The following is a 19,117-nucleotide window of genomic DNA, read 5'->3' as shown; positions in this document are numbered from 1 at the left end:
AATTTCCACGCTATACTGTTAAGTGTACAAAAGTGTATCCATAATACACTCTCGTTCATGTCAGAAAGAAGATCTAAGAAAATGCACGTGTATCTACTTATTGGTGCAAAATCATTAGAGGAAGGAAAACCAGAAACTAAAGAGATTGGTGTGGAAAGAAGGGCGGTATGGGAACGGGGGAGTAGGGATGAAGGGGGAAGGCGCACCTCTCTGAGCAGACAATTTGTATAGCTCTGACTCAGAACCATAGCAGCGTTTCAGATATTCTAAAAGTAAACCCATGATTTTTAAAAAATCAGGATGTAGGACAACCCAAAATGGAATATAAATGGTAATAATGAGCTAAACTATAGTACAAATGGGCAACCTGACACCCTAAAGGAAGCGAGAAAGAGGATCTAGTCTAAGTAACTTCACACACTGTATTGATTGGATAGTGTAAGGCTATAAACAACTAGCAATTCTGAAACCACATACACTAGGATTGAAGAAATACGTAAATGTATGAGAACATGAAAACCAGGTTTCTCACCGTCAGAAAAAGAAGTTAAAAATAAGGAAAGGGGGAAGGTTAGCGTGAACCCTGGTGTTTTATTGGAATCAGTGTTATCAATATGAATCATGTTTTGGCGGGGGAGAGATGACGGACGGATGAATGGATGGATGATGGATGGGTGGATAGATAATGGATGAATGGATGGATGGACAGATGAATGGATGGATGATGGATTGATGAATGGATGGATGGATAGATAAATGGATGGATGGATGGATGATGGATGGATAGATGAATGGATGGATGATGGATGGATGGATGATGGGTGGATGGATGGATGGATGATAGGTGGATGGATGAATGGATGGATGGATGGATGAATGGATGGACGGATGAATGGATGGATGATGGACGGATGGATGGATGATGGGTGAATGGATGGATGGATGGATAGACAGATAGATAGATGGATGTGTGTGTATGTGGATACAAGGGCTAGTATGCATATGTACATTTCGTAGCTCTCTTTACTAAGTTGGCTTAGGAACAATGATACCTCAGTGGCAACCAGCACGCCTAGCACTGAGACCTTGAGATGGAAGTATAGGGCTAGGCAACCTTCCTTAAAAACCCTGCTGTAGCACAAGAATATTTTCCATTTGAAGGGAGCAGACACACAGCCAGACAGACTTGAGACTAAAACATTCAGATTGAACCTTCTAAGTAGATCTTTAAATTCTCCTTGTGTTTCAAATACAGAAAAGGCAATTAAAGGAAATGCAACTCTTGAGTAAGCTTTAATTACAGACAGGTTTATGACATCTCCTAAAGATCGATTTACAAAAAATTTAAGGCTCTGTCCTCTCTCTCAATTCGTGTGGCAAATCCTTCTGGGAATTCTAGGAGGTTTAGACTTCTGACCCACCACACCTCAAGCCAAATGGAAGGCAAATTTTGTCTGAAAAACTTATACTGAAAGTCATAAACATCCACTGGCAGATCCTCATTTTGTCCCAGAGCCAGCTGACCACAAAATGCTGTATCAGAATGTAGGAACATGTCATGAAGCCACAGGGACGTGTACTGACAAATGCCTCGTGCTCGGACAAGCCATCCTCCCTCCGTTTAATCTCAAAATTCAGTGCAGTGGTCAGTCACTCAGTGGGTGTTACAACCGACGTCCATGTGCTGAATGAGAAATGAAGCTCTATTTGGTCCCATATTTCCTGAGATTGCTTTCCCACCCGACCCTTGTCACTACCCTGACTAGGAGCCCAGGAGAGAACTAAGTGCAGAGTTTGGAAAGACAGCCAGAGTCCATGGTGTGCACTGGGCAGAGAGAAACTTCTGGGCGAAGATCTCCTGACCTGGCAGTGCCAACAGACACTGTCTCTGGGGGAGGCCCAGAGACAGCTTCAAGGGCAACACTCATCTCATGACCTTCTGGAATCCAGCAATTCACCACCACCCCAAATTCTTGGTGACCAACAATTTCCTCTCCAGCTCTATAAACCTGTCATTTCAAAAACTGTTATATATGGGGAAACATAGTATGCATGGCCTTTTTGGCCCTTTTGGGGTGGTTTTTTTTCACTCAACCTAAAGCCCTTGAGATCAATTCAAGCTGTTGTATCAACAGTACCTCCCGGGACTTCCCTGGCCGTCCAGTGGTTAGGACTCCGCACTTCCACTGCAGGCGGCCAGGGTTCGGACCCTGGTGGGAGAACTAAGACCCCCGCATGTCCCAACGCTCGGCCAAATAAATAAATATACATACACGTATAAATTTTAGCTATCTTAACAGGTGTGTAGTTATTTCTCATCTCGTCTTGGTCTTAGTTTGCATTTCCCCAATTGCTAGTAATGTAAAACATCTTTTACATATGCTTACTTGCCATTCATATTTTTCTTCAATGAAATGTCCTTTCTTGTTATTTGCCCAGTCTTGCCAAAATACACCTTTTTTAAAATATTATTGAACTTTGATTTTTTTTCCATCAGATATACTGTCTGCAAATACTTTCTTTCAGTCTACAATTTCTTTTCACCTTCTTAACAGAGTCTTTTGCAGGTTGAATATCTTTAATTTTGATGAGGTCCCATTTATCTTTTTTTTCTCTTTTATGCATCAAGCTCTCAGTGTCAAGTTTAAGAATTGCTCACCAAGTCTTAGGTCCTAAAGAGGTTCTAGGTTTCCTGATAAAAGTTGCATTAGTTTACATTTTACATTTAAATCTGTGATCCATTCTGAGTTAATTTTTGTAAAAAGTGTGACATTTAGGTCAAGGTTCATTTATTTTGCCATTGGTGTCCAATGACCCCAGCACCATACATTGAAAAATGACTGTTTGCTTTTTAATTAAGACATGATATACCTCTGCTGAGTAATTTTCTTGTGGACAGCCTTCTGTTAGTCTGCCACTGTCATGTCACCCTAATAATTGAGACTTTCCCAGGTTTTAATGTGCTAACACCCTATCTCAACAAGTAAAAAGAAAAAGTGTTAGTCTCAGCGTTTTTTTAACCCAGAATGTGATGTCAAAATACTTATATCTTCTTCTTACACCCTCTTGCTGCATGCATTCGACCTTTCATCTAGTATTCTCATTTCTGCAAAAGAAGGTGACAGCCTCCTCCCCTTCAATGAGAACACAAGGTCTAAGTGGCCATGTCACTGTCCTGTCTTTATACTGGTATCCCTGCTGGCCCACTCCCTCCCTTTAGATTTAGACTGTATTTCTGTGCATGTACATGATTTGTCCTTCAGTCTCACGCCAAAGGCTTTCTGACATTAGAAACTAGTTTTTCTCTTCCTGAACATATATCTCCCGAGCACTGGGCAAAATCTCACCTGCTTCACGCCTTCAACCACTGGCCGACCCCAGGGCAAGTATCTCACAATGAACAAATCAGTGATAGTCATGAGGGCACTGACCACCACGTCTTCTTGTTTGGCAATGCCCCGATGACAACTTTGTCTCCAACTACAGCCCGCTGAGCTGAGAATGTTCCTGGGCCCCATAAAGGCCAAGGGTGCCAACCTCTCTGCAAGTGGAACATGATTTCATCCAGCCTCTCCTTCCCTAGCTGGATGGCACCGTCCATCCTGATATTAATGATGGCACAGTGGTCACCTAGTTGCATTTGGAAATGAGCCTTCAAGACTCCCTTCTGATGGGTCCACAGACATCTTAAAGCAACCCCTGTGAGAAAACTGAAGCTTCTGTACAGGAGCCGGTATCCTCATTTGAACAGAAGTTCCAATCCCGTGACACAGTTTGACATCCCAGAAAAGCATAGCAATTTTCCCATGATGCTTGGTCTTCCTAATCTATTTCTTCAGTGTAGAAAATAATCTGCACTTTGGACCAGCTCAGGCAAATTACACACCTCACATGAACTTTTGAGTTCCTATTAAAATGAAACTAACATGTTTGCCTTCAAAAGCTTAAATCCAGCATTAATCCCCCAAAAAGAAAGTATTCTCCAAAAGAAAAACACTAGCCCATAAGGATAGCTTGCATGTAATACTGGCAACCAATTAGCTTTGAATATAAATAATGACTTACCTCTGCACTGTGAACTTGAGTTCCTCAGAAAACACTGGTTTCTTCCAGGAAGGTGATATCTGCTCTGAGGATGTGACCTGTCACAGGAAGAGAGTTCACAGTGAGAACAATCTTTGTATGATGTCAATGGCCTCCTTGGTCTTCTATGGCTAAGTAGGAAGACGAAGGAAAGAAAAAGAAAGATGCTGAGTTAGATCAAAAAGCAGTTTACAAATGAAGTAGAGAAATCTGAGCTGCACTTCTTTAGTGATGTCATATATCTGTGAAAGGAATCTGTTCTGTAATTTGCAGGAAATGACTCTCCGTGGTACACGAGTAATGTGGTAGCATCCTTGGAAAGAGCCTGCACACTACATACGTGTGTAAAGTGGAATTTACATGAGTGATCACTTGCATGTGGCTAAAATGTATACGAATGGTCTTTTATATCCTCTTCTCTCACTCAGAGTTCATTTTTGGTGAGCAGCCAGGACCCTGGGCCCAAACACCACTTCTTTTTAACTTTCATGCCCCTTCCTCCATCCTTGGGTAAGTCTGCCACGGAATCCAGGTCTCTGCCCACCAGGAGACTCTCAGCCTCCTGGCCTCAGAGCTGGGATCCATTGAAGTCCAAGTAGTACAAGGGTTTGGGCAAAGTCAGCCCGACGTGACCATAGAAATTAATTCAGGGATCCCCATGCAACCCACAGGGGCAGGAAACTCTGAGGAAACCTGATGCTAATGCAAGAAGCTGGGAGACCAAGAACCCAGGGGCTGCCCGAGCTGTCTACGCAAGCCCGCACCAGAAGGGAGAGAAACCCACCCAGACCGTGCAGCCTTCTCACAAGCCCTGGGGTTGAGAGGCGGCCTCCCCAGGCCCAGCGCGTCTTCTGTGCCACGCTCTTAGATCGGGGACGCTGGGCTTCCCCCAGAAGCCCCGCCCCAGAACCGACACTTGCGTCTCATTGGGCATGTTCATGTCATGTGACCATTCCTTTCTGCAAGGGTGTCTGGGAAATGTAGTATTTTTTTATCCTGAGCTGGGCATACTGGGTTGCAAACGCAATCTGGATTCTTTAAGTGAAGAAGGAAGGAAAATGATTACAGATAAAGTAGCATTAGAGTTGGCCACATTGATAAACAGCCCTACTAGGAGGCAATGGCCAAAAGAAATAAAAAACAAAAACTGATAAAGAGTTTTAAATGGCTCCCCTTAGGAGCAAGGCTAGAAATAGGGAGAAATAGAGAAGGACAATTTTGCTTTTTAATATATGCCTTTCTGGATGATCGATGTTTGATTCTAAATAAATCACATGTAGTCCCATGAGCTGAGAGAATTTAGCAATCCTTCCATTCAATGTGCAGTTTCCTCATCCCTGATCCCATGTGATACTCGCACTTGACATAGTTGCTCCGGTTACACAGCTATTTCCTTTGATCTGGACTACTGGTTGGCTTGAAATAGAATCAAAGTGTTTCTTCTTTTCTGTACAGTCTCCTTGAATAAGAATATTTATCTGCACTGGAAGTGGGAGGGGGGTTAGAATAGTGATGAAGACAGAACCTTCTCAAGATGAGGACTGTTTTATACGCTGAGTGTTGGCCCAGTTGTGGAGTGACTCTTTCAAACAGCAGATCTTAGAAGATTTATGTTTCACCTGATGTTGGCACCTTAGTTTTTTTCATGGAAGGGCCTGCTTAGTTAAGCATAAATTACAGGGACACCACACGCTCCAGTTTGTTTAAACAGCTTGTTAAAATCTATCCTCCTCATATGAGGATGTCAATTTCTAAAGTCTGCAAGTATGCAGGCAAGATTATGCCTGAAAACCACCTTAAATTGCCCATAAAGAACAGAACAATTCCACCTCTTAATAAATCCAGAATAGGCAGCTTTTTCTGGAGTGTTGTGTCAGACTATTGTTTCTTTGGCCCATCTCTAGATGAACTTGAGTTTAGGCACATTTAAAAAAACAACAGCAGGGGCTTCCCTGGTGGCGCAGTGGTTGAGAGTCTGCCTGCCGATGCAGGGGACGCGGGTTCGTGCCCCAGTCCGGGAAGACCCCACGTGCCGCGGAGCGGCTGGGCCCGTGAGCCATGGCCGCTGAGCCTGCGCGTCCGGAGCCTGTGCTCCGCAACGGGAGAGGCCACAACAGTGAGAGGCCCGCGTACCGCAAAAACCAAAAAAACAGCAGGTATACATACACACGCACACAACTTGTGCACACACACACAGACTGAAAGCTGTCTCAAGACTAGACTGATAGAAGGAGAATTTCAAATTTCAAGGAAGGTGGATTTCTGAAGAGCAAATGCAACTTTTTAGCATCAGTTGGTGGTGTGTCTCAGTATCTATCAAAGTGCATCAAGCCCAGCTTAAAGAGTCTCAGGAAGGAGAGAAAAAAAGATTCCCATTGAGTTGGATTTAGTTTTTGACCGTCAGCTCAGGCAGGGGCTGGGGTGGAACCTGGGCAGGGAAGCAAGACGCAGAGATGCCCTGGCCCCGCTGCCAGTGCCTTTAACCCATGCGGCCCTGCAGACCCTTCGCTACTGCGCAGGCGGCAAGACAAACACATTTTCGCTTTCTGTCCTCCTGCATCCGCACCCCAGGACCCTGGCAGAAGCCGTGCGCCGCCCGCGTCCCTGCGGGGCTGAGGCCTGGCCCCTCGCAGGTCCCCAGGGCCACCAAAGCCAGTGCTGGGCGAGAAAGGGCGCTTGATGCCACCTGCGCCAGGAGCTTGGAGACCACTCTCCCGCCCCACCCGCCGAGTCGGCGCGGTGATCTCCGCCCCAAGTGTGCATAGTGAAAATAACAGTAGTCGTATCACCAGCTGGTCTTCTAGTGAATGCTCCAGGCGCTGGGCTGTGTCCGACGTGTCCAAGACATTCCCTCCACTCCAAGAGGCCGCGCGTTCCCCTGGGGTGAAAGGCTGCAGGTAGGGGACTCCTGGGAAGCTCGGTTCTGTTCCAGAGACTCGCACCCACCAGCGTCTCTGGGCCCGACAACCACTACCTGCACCCCCCAAATCACATCGGACCGAATCTGGGGTGTCAGGGGGAGTCCCCGAATTCTGCCAAGCCCGGGTTTGCTGTAGCTGCGTTGTGAGCGCGCCTTCCTCCGTGATCCACGAGCAGCTCTGGGACCTGGGGTTGGGCAGAAGGGGTGCGAAAAGCCAGGCTCTCCGCCAGTTCCAGTTTGACAAGGTGCAGATGGGGGGTTGGAGGTGATCCTATGCTTGGCGGAAAAGGGGTTCACATAATCGGACCCCGCTTACTGGATCCCAGGTGTCATAATGTGTTTAGTGTGGGCTGGGGGGTAGACCCCACGAAAGCCCGAGTGGGCTGCAGTAAACGCATGCCCTCAGCCACGCCCCCTCCTCACTTCCGGATCAGAACGCAGTCCGACTCCAGGTGCTTCAGATGGCTTCAGGTCGGGGTTCTGAAGATCCTAGAACGGACACGTTTGCCCCAGCCCCCCACGAGGCTGCCCCAGGGTCTGCCCATCCAGGGAAGGGGCCCCGCAGAGGCGCTGCCGGTGGCAGCAGCGCCCTCTCCAGATTTCCCCAACAAACCCCAAGTTCAAGCGACCCCCGCCCAAGGGCAGGCGCGACAGACGCCCCCGCCCCTGCCTTACCTCTGCCCGGCAGGGTGCCCCGCACAGCCCCGGGGCCCTGTGTTTGGAGCGCATCATGCAGCCCCCGGGTTCACGCCTCCCGCCCGCGGCCCCCGCGGCTGCCCCCGACCCCGGCGCTACCCGGGCAGCCGAACTGGGCGGGTCCGGCTGCGTCTCCGAAGGTCGTGCCGGATCCCCGCTGGGTGGTCCTCGCCCCGGCGGCTCCGGCTCTGGCGGCGGCTGGGGCTCGGATCCCACAACTTTTCTCCAGTCTCTGGCCTCCCAGGCTCCGGACCCTCGGGACTCCCGGCCCCGCCCCGCCTTTGGCCCCGCCCCTTCCCGGCCCCGTCCACAGGCGCTCCGCCCGCCCCGGCCCCGCCCCGCCGGAGGTGGTGTGAGAAAGTGCGCCCACCCGCGGGAGAGCATCCCTCTAGGCCGCCAGAAGCTTCGGGAGAGAAGGAGAGAAGGGGAGAGGGGCGGTTTCCATAGGACCTTCAGAAATTCGCTTCTCTGCCGCTAAACCCTACTTTGTGCACCTTCTTGCCTTACCTCCCCGCTGCGTAGCCCTGGTGAGTTCTGATACGGCTCACCAAGTCACTGCGGGAGGGGGAGGGTGGTCGACACTCTTTGAGACGTTCGGATGTCTGGAATTAGAATGGGGTAAAAACTCTGTGTGTGCGTGTGTGTGTGTGTGTGTAAAAGCACACAATTCTATGTGGCCACACAGCACTGGGAGATAGCGGTTGCTTCAGGAAGGGGACTGGACGGTTGAGATTGGGGAAAAATTAATTCTACTTGCCGGCCAGGAGCAGAGCGCAGCTAAGAAAACGCTTCCAACCAAAAAGGTTAACTCTAAAATACTGATTCTTATAGTTCTAGATGCGAGCAGAAAATTAATTTTTCAACGAAGTACGCTAATTCCCCAGTTCTCCACTTCATGTGGAGAAGACTCAGTGGATGTAGCTGCCCGTGGCCACACGTAGCAGCAGGGATGGCTCTTCTTTCCATGGTTTATCACAGGCTATTGTATATAGTTCCTGCTGTACAGTAGGACCTTGTTGTTTCTCCATTCTATATATACTAATTTGCATCTGCTGACCCCAAACTCCCAATCCATCCCTCCCCCACCCTCCCCTCCCCCTTGGCAACCACAAGTCTGTTCTCTACCTCTGTGAGCCTGTTTCTGTTTCGTAGATAGGTTCGTTTGTGTGATATTTTAGATTCCACATGTAGGTGATATCATATGGTATTTGCCTTTCTCTGTGTGACTTGCTTCACTTACCATGATAATCTCTAGGTCCATCCAGGTTTGCTGTGGGGATTGGAGCTCTGAATTCAGATGTGCTGTAACGGGTAGAGGAGGGGATGAGAAGATGAGTCATTAATGTGAGCTAGAAGGAGCTGGGCGACGGAGCTGCGACCCCCTGACATGGCTGGGAAAGGGATCCTCATTTTCATCTCCCCCCGGATGTGCCCTTGGACGCTGAGAACTCAGAAGTCCGGGAGAAATTGCCTCTCACCGCCTTCTCCATCTCTGATTAAGGAAGCAAGTGTGCCTTTGGGGTGGATTAGAACATTCATGGAGATCAGAAAGATACACAGGGCTAGGGTATGAGGTAGGATGGGGCAGAGCTAGCAGAACCAATTATTAGAGTTAGCGTAAACAAGTAAGCGTTTGTTTGACTCACATAACAAGGAGTGTGGAGGTAGGGAGCCCAGGATTCGGACAATGGCTCAGTTCATAAGAACCCAGGACCGTTCCATTTTCTGCCCCCATCATTAGCAGGTTGGCTTGTCATGTCACCATGGTGAGATGGCTGTTGTACCTGCAGGTATCTTGTCTGTTTTCCAGGCAGGTGGAGGGGAGCAGGGCGCAAAGGCAGCAAGCCTGCCTGTGGAGCTTGGGGGTTTATTTAGGAAGGGATGTCCTCCCCAGCAGACGTCTAACCAGACCCTGGGTGGCAGGCCCACCAGTGCCTACATCCGGGGTGAGACCACCGTGATGTCTCAGCAGGCTGTTACTAGGCTGTGCAAACCGGGGGTGGGGCTGGGCAGGACCCAGGGGAAGTGGGGGAGGTGGGAGGGAGGAGGGGTTTTGCCAAGCTGGCCGCTGTCTGGCGTCCAGCAGGAATCATTGTTCCACCCGTGGCGCCGGCTCCTGAGAGGGGGCGGGAAGGAGGGGGGCTGAGGCCGTCCACCGTGAAGGAGGAAGGAAGTCGATTTCATCCCCCACCACCTTCCATCGGTCATAGTTTCACCCTGTGAGCGTGAACCCTTTGCACGCCCGTTGTGCACCTGGATGCCGAGCGGTCCTCAGCCCTGCAGCATCCTTCATCTCCGGCCAACAGGGGTGCCCGGGTCAGGGAACAGGGACCACACCTCATGGCTGTTCCGGAAGGTGTGCCAGGCTGTGGCCATGAGGCAGGGCCTGGAGGAAGTCAGATGGGTTGCATCCTCATGACGTCAGTCCAAGTGCTCCAGGGGCCAGGTGACATCCCTACACCCAGATTTCCCTCCATCTCACCACTGACTCTCTGGCACCAAACAAACTCCAAAAGCAAAAATCAGATGACCTACAGTATAGCACAAGGAACTCTACTCAATAATTGTAATAACCTATATGGGAGAAGAGTCTGAAAAAGAGTGGATATATGGGGACTTCCCTGGTGGCGCAGTGGTTAAGAATCCACCTGCCAACTCAGGGGACACGGATTCCAGCCCTGGTCCGGGAAGATCCCACATGGCGCGGAGCAACTAAGCCTGTGCGCCACAACTACTGAGCCTGCGCTCTAAAGCCCGCGAGCCACAACTACTCAGCCCACGTGCCACAACTACTGAGCCCAGACGCCTAGAGCCTGTGCTCTGCAGCAAGAGAAGCCACCGCAATGAGAAGCCCTCGCACCGCAGCAAAGAGTACCCCCCACCCGCTCGCCGCAACTAGAGAAAGCCTACGCGCAGCAATGAAGACCCAACGCAGCCAAAAATAAATAAAATTTAAAAATAATAATAATGGGGGCTTCCCTGGTGGCGCAGTGGTTGAGAGTACGCCTGCCGATGCAGGGGACGCGGGTTCGTGCCCTGGTCTGGGAAGATCCCACGTGCCGCGGAGCGGCTGGGCCCTTGAGCCATGGCCGCTGAGCCTGCGCGTCTGGAGGCTGTGCGGTGAGAGGCCCGCGTACCGAAAAAAAAATATATATATATATATGTACATGTATAACTGAATCACTTAGCTGTACACCTGAAACTAACACAAGTTTGTAAATCAGCTATAAATAATAATTAAATTTAAAAAATAATAAATTAAAATAATAATTAAATTTAAAAAATCAAATGAGTCCAAAAAGATCAGCCTTTGGTTCCCTCCCCATGTCAGACTATTTGACATATTTGGTTTTATTTAAAAACAACAACAACTGGATTTTGAAATGGCCATTGTCTGCCTTTAAAAAATACACACAAATCCCATTTCTTCCCTCGGAACTGCCTTTACAGTGTATCTCAAGTGTAAATTTGAATACATTGACACAAGCCAAGCATTTGCATCAACTTTTTTTTTCTTTTACTTTGTACTCTTTTTTTTTAAAAAAAACACCTTTATTGGAGTATAATTGCTTTACAATGGTGTCTTAGTTTCTGCTGTATAACAAAGTGAATCAGCTATACCTATACATATATCCCCATATCCCCTCCCTCTTGAGTCTGTCTCCCTCCCACCCTCCCTATCCCACCCCTCTAGGTGGTCACCAAGTTAACGATTTAAGAGGACATTTGAGATTAACATTTGAAAGATGTTCTCTTCACTGCTCAGTGACTGTTCCTGAAACTGGGCAGGAGTGACAGGAGTTAGATTTTTTAATGGATTGAAATTTCTGTTCAGATCTGCTCTAGAAGGACGAACCAATAACATGTCTGATTCTTTGCAGTGTGTATTGCTTCTTCACAGAACATTCTGGGGTTTTGAGTTTCATTTCAACAGACTAAAAGTCCTGGTTAGGGAGAAAAACAAAAGCATTTTTTTTCTATCCAGCGCTTTTAAAAAAGAGGAGACATTTGTAACAGAAACACTGATAATTGGGTCCATATGTCCCCGGGGAATAGAGTCCTCCACTGAGATCAATATGAAGAGATGCTTGTAATAAAAACGTCAGCAGGAGATGTACTGAGAAATTAGTTTGAAAACTAATTAGTTTGAAAACTCCAAATGCTTTCACAAATGCGGGCATCAGCCGCTGGGTCACCAACATTCTCCCTAGTTTTAATTTATTAAAAAAAAAAATAATTCCACCAATTCAGAAAGCCCTCAGGGCTCCGAATGTGTGCTTCCTGTACTCCATTCTGCACTCTTGCAAGCTACTTGGTGCCATGTCCAATTGTAACTATCCTTGAATTAGAGATTCAAGTTTTGTCTGGGGGGTGGAGATGTGTACTCAGATGAATCACTCCCCAGCTGGGCCCAGCTTTGACAGCACTTTGAGCGTGAGAGCTGGCGTTTGGAGGATTAATAAATACCGTGATGCTTATTCACAGTCCAATGAAAGATTCCCTTTCTTTCTTTCAGTGTTAGCACTCCTGGTCCGCAGCATTATATTTGCTTACGGATCATGAGCTATATAAAAGTCTAGCCCTTTGCTGACTCTTCATTTGGAGCGGAACAGGATTTAAAAGCTGGCTTGTGCAAGCATGAGCAGTGTAATGCTGACATGTTAGGTTTGCATTGAAGATTCAAAGACACAGGTGATGTTTTCTGTTAATTTTAGAAAGAGGAATAAGATTTATCAGACTTATGTCCCAGTGGCTGAAGGAGGTGTCTGTGACGTGAAATGCCTTTTGCCTTCTCTTTGAAAGGAACATGGATATTAAAGAGAGCCCTGTCCCCAGGGGCCTCCTTTTTTCCCTCCCCTGCAACAGGTAAATTCTAGCAAACTTTTTTTTCCTTTGCTCTGGACCTTTATTTATTTATTACCATTTTTTAAATTAATTAATTAATTTTTAAATTTTTGGCTGTGTTGGGTCTTCGTTTCTGTGTGAGGGCTTTCTCTAGTTGTGGCCAGCAGTGGCCACTCTTCATCGCAGCACGCGGGCCTCTCGCTATCGCGGCCTCTCTTGTTGCGGAGCACAGGCTCCAGACGCGCAGGCTCAGTAGTTGTGGCTCACGGGCCTAGCTGCTCCGCGGCATGTGAGATCCTCTCAGACCAGGACTCGAACCCGTGTCCCCTGCATTAGCAGGCAGATTCTCAACCACTGGGCCACCAGGGAAGCCCCTATTACCATTTTTTAAGTGTAGTTAATTTGCAATGTCATGTTAGTTTCAGGTGTAAAGCAAAGTGATTCAGATATACACACACGCATAGATATGTTCTTTTTCAGATTCTTTTCCATTATAGGTTATTACAAGATATTGAATATAGTTCCCTGTGTTCTACAGTAGGTCCTTGTCATTTATGTATTTTATATATAGTGGTGTGTATCTGTTAATCCCAAACTCCTAATTTATCCCTCATCCCCGATATCCCCTTTGGTAACCATAAGTTTGTTTTCTATGTCTGAGAGTCTATATTTTGTAAATAAATGCATTTATATCATTTTTTAAAGATTCCACGTATAAATGAAATCATACGATAGTTCACTTTCTCTGTCTGACTTACTTAATATGATAATCTCAAGGTCCATTCATGTTGCTGCAAATGGCATTATTTTATTCTTTTTTATGGCTGAGTAATATTCCATTGTGCATATGTACCACATCTTCTTTATCCATTCATCTGTCGGTGGACATTTAGGTTGTTTCCATGTCTTGGCTATTGTGAATAGTGCTGCAATGAACATTGGGGTGCATGTATCTCTTTGAATTATGTCTTTGAATGAGTATATGCCAAGGAGTGGGATTGCTGGATGATAAAGTAACTATTTTTAGTTTTTTGAGGAACCTCCATAGTGTTCTCCATAGTGGCTGTACCAGTTTACATTCCCACCAACAGTGCAGGAGGGTTCCCTTTTTCTTTACACCCTCTCCAGCATTTATTATTTGTGACTTTTTAATGGTGGCCATTCTGACCAGTGTGAGGTGACCTCATTTTAGCTTTGGTTTGCATTTCTCTAATAATTAACGATATTGAGCATCTTTTCATGTGTCTGTTGGCCATCCCTCTGTCTTCTTTGGAGAGATGTCTATTTAGGTCTTCCACCCATTTTTTGATTGGGCTGTTTGTTTTTCTAATATTAAAGCTGTCTGAGCTGTTTGTACATTTTGGAAATTAGTCCCTTGTCGGTAGCATTGTTCGCAAAGATTTTCTCTCTAGGTTGTCTTTTCGTTTTGCTTATGGTTTCCTTTGCTGTGCAAAACAGGGAGCTCTTTTTTTATTGGTGGTGGTCCCAAGAAAAGTGGAGGAACGGGTGGAGAGGGTGGGGAACCTCTCACAAGGGTCTGGGAGCCGCTAAGGAAATATGAAGTCTTCTTCAGCCCACCTTTCCCCCTTCCTCCTCTGCTTCTTCCTTCCCCAGCTCCACACACGGTATGGCCTCAGCCTGTGTAACTTTCTCCGTTGTCAGTGTGTCACCTCAAAATTATTTCACACTCTTTACATGAATCATATTTTGGCAAAAACCCCTCTGTTGGAAATATCCCCCTAACTGGAGATAGCCTGCTGCTAGAGGGGACCTTGGGCACCTGCCCTCCATCTGTGAAACAAGGTTGGCGAGTGAGGCGACTCCCAAGATTCCAGCGTGAACATTCTGTTATTCTAATTTAGAAGTCCATAATCCTATGCTCTATAAAGTGAAGATAGTCTTTATTTTGCTACATTTTCAGACATAAGGGGCAATGCTATGAATACCCTCATTTAAAATCTTAAGCTTCCAAGTCTTTATTTTGGAAGCTATTTCAAGTTTCCCACATTCTCCAAAGAAATCTCTTCTTTAGTGAGGAAAAGGGATATAGAAGGGGAGGAAAGAGAAAAAAAAAATGCAAGTTGGGGCCAGACAGGGTTGTCTGAGGATAGAGATACCAGATTTAACAAAGAAAATAGAGGACACTAGTTCACTTTGAATTTCAGATAAGCAATAAATAATTTTAGTTAAGGATATCCTATGTAATATTTGGGATATACTTATACTAAAAAAACCCAAAGTTGTCATTTCTATGAAATTCAAATTTAACTAGCTGCCCTATGTTTTACAAAAATTCTGTGCTTGGTAAATGCTACTGTCCTGTTATTCATTCAGTATGCCTTGCAGAAATAGTTTATTTTCTAGTCCATAAGACATAACCGAGTATAAAACACACTCATTTCTTTAAGACAAATATATATGGTGGAAAATCCAAGTACTTTACATCATACACGGTTGGGAAATGATTTTAAAATTGTTTTGTAGGAAAAATATATAACGTTGCTCATGTAAATACAATATGCTGTATATTATATATGAGGAAATATATGAACTTAAATATGAGTTCTGGAGTTGAAATAATAGCCAACCAGTGCTGAAAAATTATAAAATCACATAGTTAAAAGAAATACATCAGCGAATAATACTGGAATACAGCAGAAGAAATACCACAGCTATGCCAGTGAAATGGACCTATTCCTTATATGTATGATTATGATAACAAAAGGCCAGTATGGTAGTTCATAGAATACTGGTAACTAAAAAGCAAAGTACACTGTAAAATAAATGACATTAGTATGAATTCCTATACTGTGCTTGTAGTCAGGGTAAATCAAGCAACAAAACCAACAAAAATATAAATTTTGAATGAATTCTCACCCAGATTGTCAGATTAATGTAGACAAAACCAGTATTTCAGTAGAAAACGCAGACAGGGAATAAAACCCAACTGGATGAAATTCCAAGGCCATGCTCATCCATGCAGAAAAAATATTTATCTCCCCAAAAATATATATTTCTATTAGTATAGAACAGGCAATAAGGGATCATTAAATGAAAACTGGGAAAACTAGCTTGATCAAGAACTTGCAAGAATTTCTATTACTGTTTGAGACATACATTGCAGCAGTAATAAATATAAAGCAAACACAGACAGGAAGTAACCCAAATGCTACCTGTAACTGTCTGGGTATCCCAGGTCTTATTATTTATGTGAAGCAAACCAGCCTAAGATGTGGGGTTGCTGTCTTTACTCTGACGTTTTGGGTTTGCATTCTTGGCCACAGGGAACTAGCAACATGGCTGCCACTTTGAAATCCACTATCCAGCTCATATCAGAGTTGGGAGGGAAATACTCGCTTTCATCCTGTAACATGGGTTGCCTGGATATACGGTAATTTTTAGATGAGTTGCTTTTGAGAAAAAGCTAGCAAACATATCACAACTTGAACGAAGTGGGAGGTGAAAATATTTGATTAGAGAGGTTGATCAGCAGCAAAATGTAAACAGAAAAAACTCTTATATGTCAACTGCAATTATATGTCAACTGCAAAATTCTTAATTCAGCCATGATTAAAAGGAAAGACAAGAGGCTTCCCTGGTGGCGCAGTGTTTGAGAGTCCTCCTGCCGATGCAGGGGACGCGGGTGCGTGCCCCGGTCTGGGAAGATCCCACGTGCCGCGGAGCGGCTGGGCCCATGAGCCATGGCCGCTGAGCCTGCGCGTCCGGAGCCTGTGCTCCGCAACGGGAGAGGCCACAACAGTCAGAGGCCCGCATACCGCAAAAAAAAAAAAGGAAAGACAAAACCACAGAATTGTCTAACAACTTTCAGAGAAACAGAAGCTATTGACATGAATATTTACATAAATAAAAGGAAAAGCTAGCCAACATTTACATTCCACCTTTATCTTAACATTTAAATCAGATTTATTCTTATTCTGTATCATGTCATCATAAATTTGAGTTTGTTTCTAAAAAAAGGCAAATGATGTTCTTGTAATATTGATATATGTATTTGTATTTAATGATTAAAAGGACTGTTGATTTTTTTTTTTTTTTGCTGTACGCGGGCCTCTCACTGTTGGGGCCCCTCCCATTGTGGAGCACAGGCTCCGGACGCGCAGGCTCAGCGGCCATGGCTCACGGGCCCAGCCGCTCCGCGGCATGTGGGATCCTCCCGGACCGGGGCATGAACCCGTGTCCCCTGAATCGGCAGGTGGACTCTCAACCACTGCGCCACCAGGGAAGCCCAGGCCTGTTGATTTTTAAGCATGAACCTGTGAGTGCTGTTACTGACAGCTATATTTGGTAGACAGTGTTTGGAAAACAAACAGATGAGTTGACTTTAATGATATAAACTACGTTTGCCAAAGGCATTGATTTTACTCAAGAACTTAGGATAATTAAACTGTTGACTCTGATCTCACAGATCTAGCTCTGGTCAATTCAACCAGGATGAAAAGACTGAACAAAATCCACCCCCCTCCCTTTTTTTGTGACCCAGGTCAACAAGAGCGCGGTCCAGGTAGACAGTGGAATACTGAACGGTAACATTGGCCTATTTCTGGATGATCCAGGAGGCAAAGTCTTTCAAGTATTTAATCACCTAACACATCACCCCAGAGAGCTAATTACACTGAATTTAGACAACTTGCGAACTTTTATTTTCATTTTGCAGAAGGAAAGAGTAAAGGTCAATTGCGATTGCTCTATGCCCCTACGTTACTGCATTGTCCTCCGTCTAAAAACTTCTCAGAAGCCTTTCGTGATCCTGACTGACGGCCCTTGCTCGAAGCATTCCCCCCACCCCTATCCTCCAGCGCCTTCCTCTCATTCTGGAACCTAGGAGCAACATACATGTCTTCCTCAGTGCCTCTCCAGCGCCCTCTACTGACAAAGCTTCAGTGTCAGCTGGTAAAGGGGGAAAAAAATAAGGGCCCAGATTCATTTTTGCAGACTGTACTGTACAGGGTTCTCCAGAGACACAGAACCAACTGGATATACGGAGAGATGTATAGAAGAGGAGATTTATACAGGAGTTAGCTCACCTGGTTCCAGAGGCCTAGAAGTCCCACTATCTACCATCTGCTGGCCGGAGAACCAGGAAAGCTGGTGGTGTAATTCAACCCAAGTCCGAAGGGCTGAGAACCCAGAGTTCCAATGACCGAGGGCAGGGGAAGGTGGATGTCCCAGCTCCAGAGGAGAGAACTTGCCCTTCCTTTGACTTCTGTTCTATTTGGGCCCTCAGAGCAGAGCGGGATAGCCGTCCACATTGGTGACAGTGATCTTCTTACTGTCCTGAATCAGATGCTAATCTCTTCCAGAAATACCCTCACAGACAGACACAACAGAAATGATGCTTTGCCAGATCTCTGGGCATCCCTTAGCGCATTCATGTTGACACCTAACATTAAGCATCGCATAGGCCAAGCAAAAAGGGTGAATTTATGACTGGGAGGCAGAAATCAAGTCAAAGTGGCCGTATCCCATGAAAGCCTCAGTGGAGCAGGAAACGAGAGTTGAAGTTAGAAGAGAAACCAAGAATCTAGTTAGGCACCGAGTTGGAAATCACCGGAAAATCTCCTCTGCGGTGAAAGACCCACGATGCAGGGGCTCATCTGCCTACTGTGTATGCTACAGGGCCTGGAATGGAACCTGGCACACAAAAGACATTATGGAGTGAATAAACGAAATGAAATTTAATTCCCTTAGCACGCATGGAAATTCAGAGTGAAGATAACGAACTCTCCTAAAGATGTGGAAAAGGGGGGTTAGCTAATTAGCTAAATATCAAAGGTCAGTCTGGCTTTAGCTGATGTGTGTGCGTGCGCGTATGTGTGTGTGTGTGCCTCCACTTGCGAAGAAAGAGGATGAGATGTGGTTCATTAAAACATGAGTCGGCTACCTTTAAGTAGTCTATTTTCCTGTATATTTTTTAGTTTTATCTTTTCCCAATGAATGTGATTTTATAATTTAAAAAATAATATCCATTGAATTAATAAAAGAAGACGCCGCCAAACTACGTGATGAGTGAGCCATAAACAGATGGGATATTAATCCTCAGGCCACAAGCTTTGGCCCTGAAGTGATTTTCATTCTTCAAATCCCAAGCCTGGATTAATACCATAACCCCCAAGAACAGGTAAGAGTAAGAAAAATGGGACAAACTGCATCATTGCTTCTTGGGTAATGTATATCCGGGGCCTGTTCTGATACGGAAGACCAGCAGCATCTAGTTTCAGCATCTGATCACGGTCTCATAGCTTCCCTTCTCTCGGGCCTTCACAATTATGACCCCAATCGGCTTCCCCCATAAGTGTTTCTGCTAGCTGCCACCCGAGGAGGAGCTTAGGCACTCAGATTCCTTTTCCAAGGGGAGGCCCCAATGAGCTTAGAGGACCCTCACCAAAATGATAGCTCTTTCTCTGTAATTTTGCCCAGAAAACAGTGTCTCACCTCTGGCTTATGTTACACTCCAGGGCTTGGGGTGTAATGACAGAGGCCACCAGGGGTGGGAAACAAAGGCGGCCTCTGGGAAGAAGGATGCCCCTGTTACCAAGTCGGATCTCTACTGCT

General features: G+C 45.9%; 1 long non-coding RNA gene across 1 annotated transcript in view; it reads right to left on the bottom strand.

The window, feature by feature from the left end:
* The window catches only part of LOC116739106, a 143,334-nt gene extending 138,416 nt beyond the window's left edge, over nucleotides 1-4,918 (bottom strand). Inside the window, exons 1-2 of the long non-coding RNA XR_004345461.1 lie at nucleotides 4,868-4,918; nucleotides 4,066-4,142 (exon numbers count right to left, since the gene is read on the bottom strand). This is a non-coding gene — a long non-coding RNA (uncharacterized LOC116739106). The remainder of the gene's footprint in view (nucleotides 1-4,065; nucleotides 4,143-4,867) is intronic.
* Nucleotides 4,919-19,117: the final 14,199 nt, after the last annotated feature.

Source organism: Phocoena sinus, chromosome 14 (assembly GCF_008692025.1).
Source record: "Phocoena sinus isolate mPhoSin1 chromosome 14, mPhoSin1.pri, whole genome shotgun sequence".
Lineage (NCBI taxonomy): Eukaryota > Metazoa > Chordata > Mammalia > Artiodactyla > Phocoenidae > Phocoena > Phocoena sinus.
Note: the sequence above shows the minus strand (reverse complement) of the source record. Positions and strands in the feature narration are given on the sequence as shown.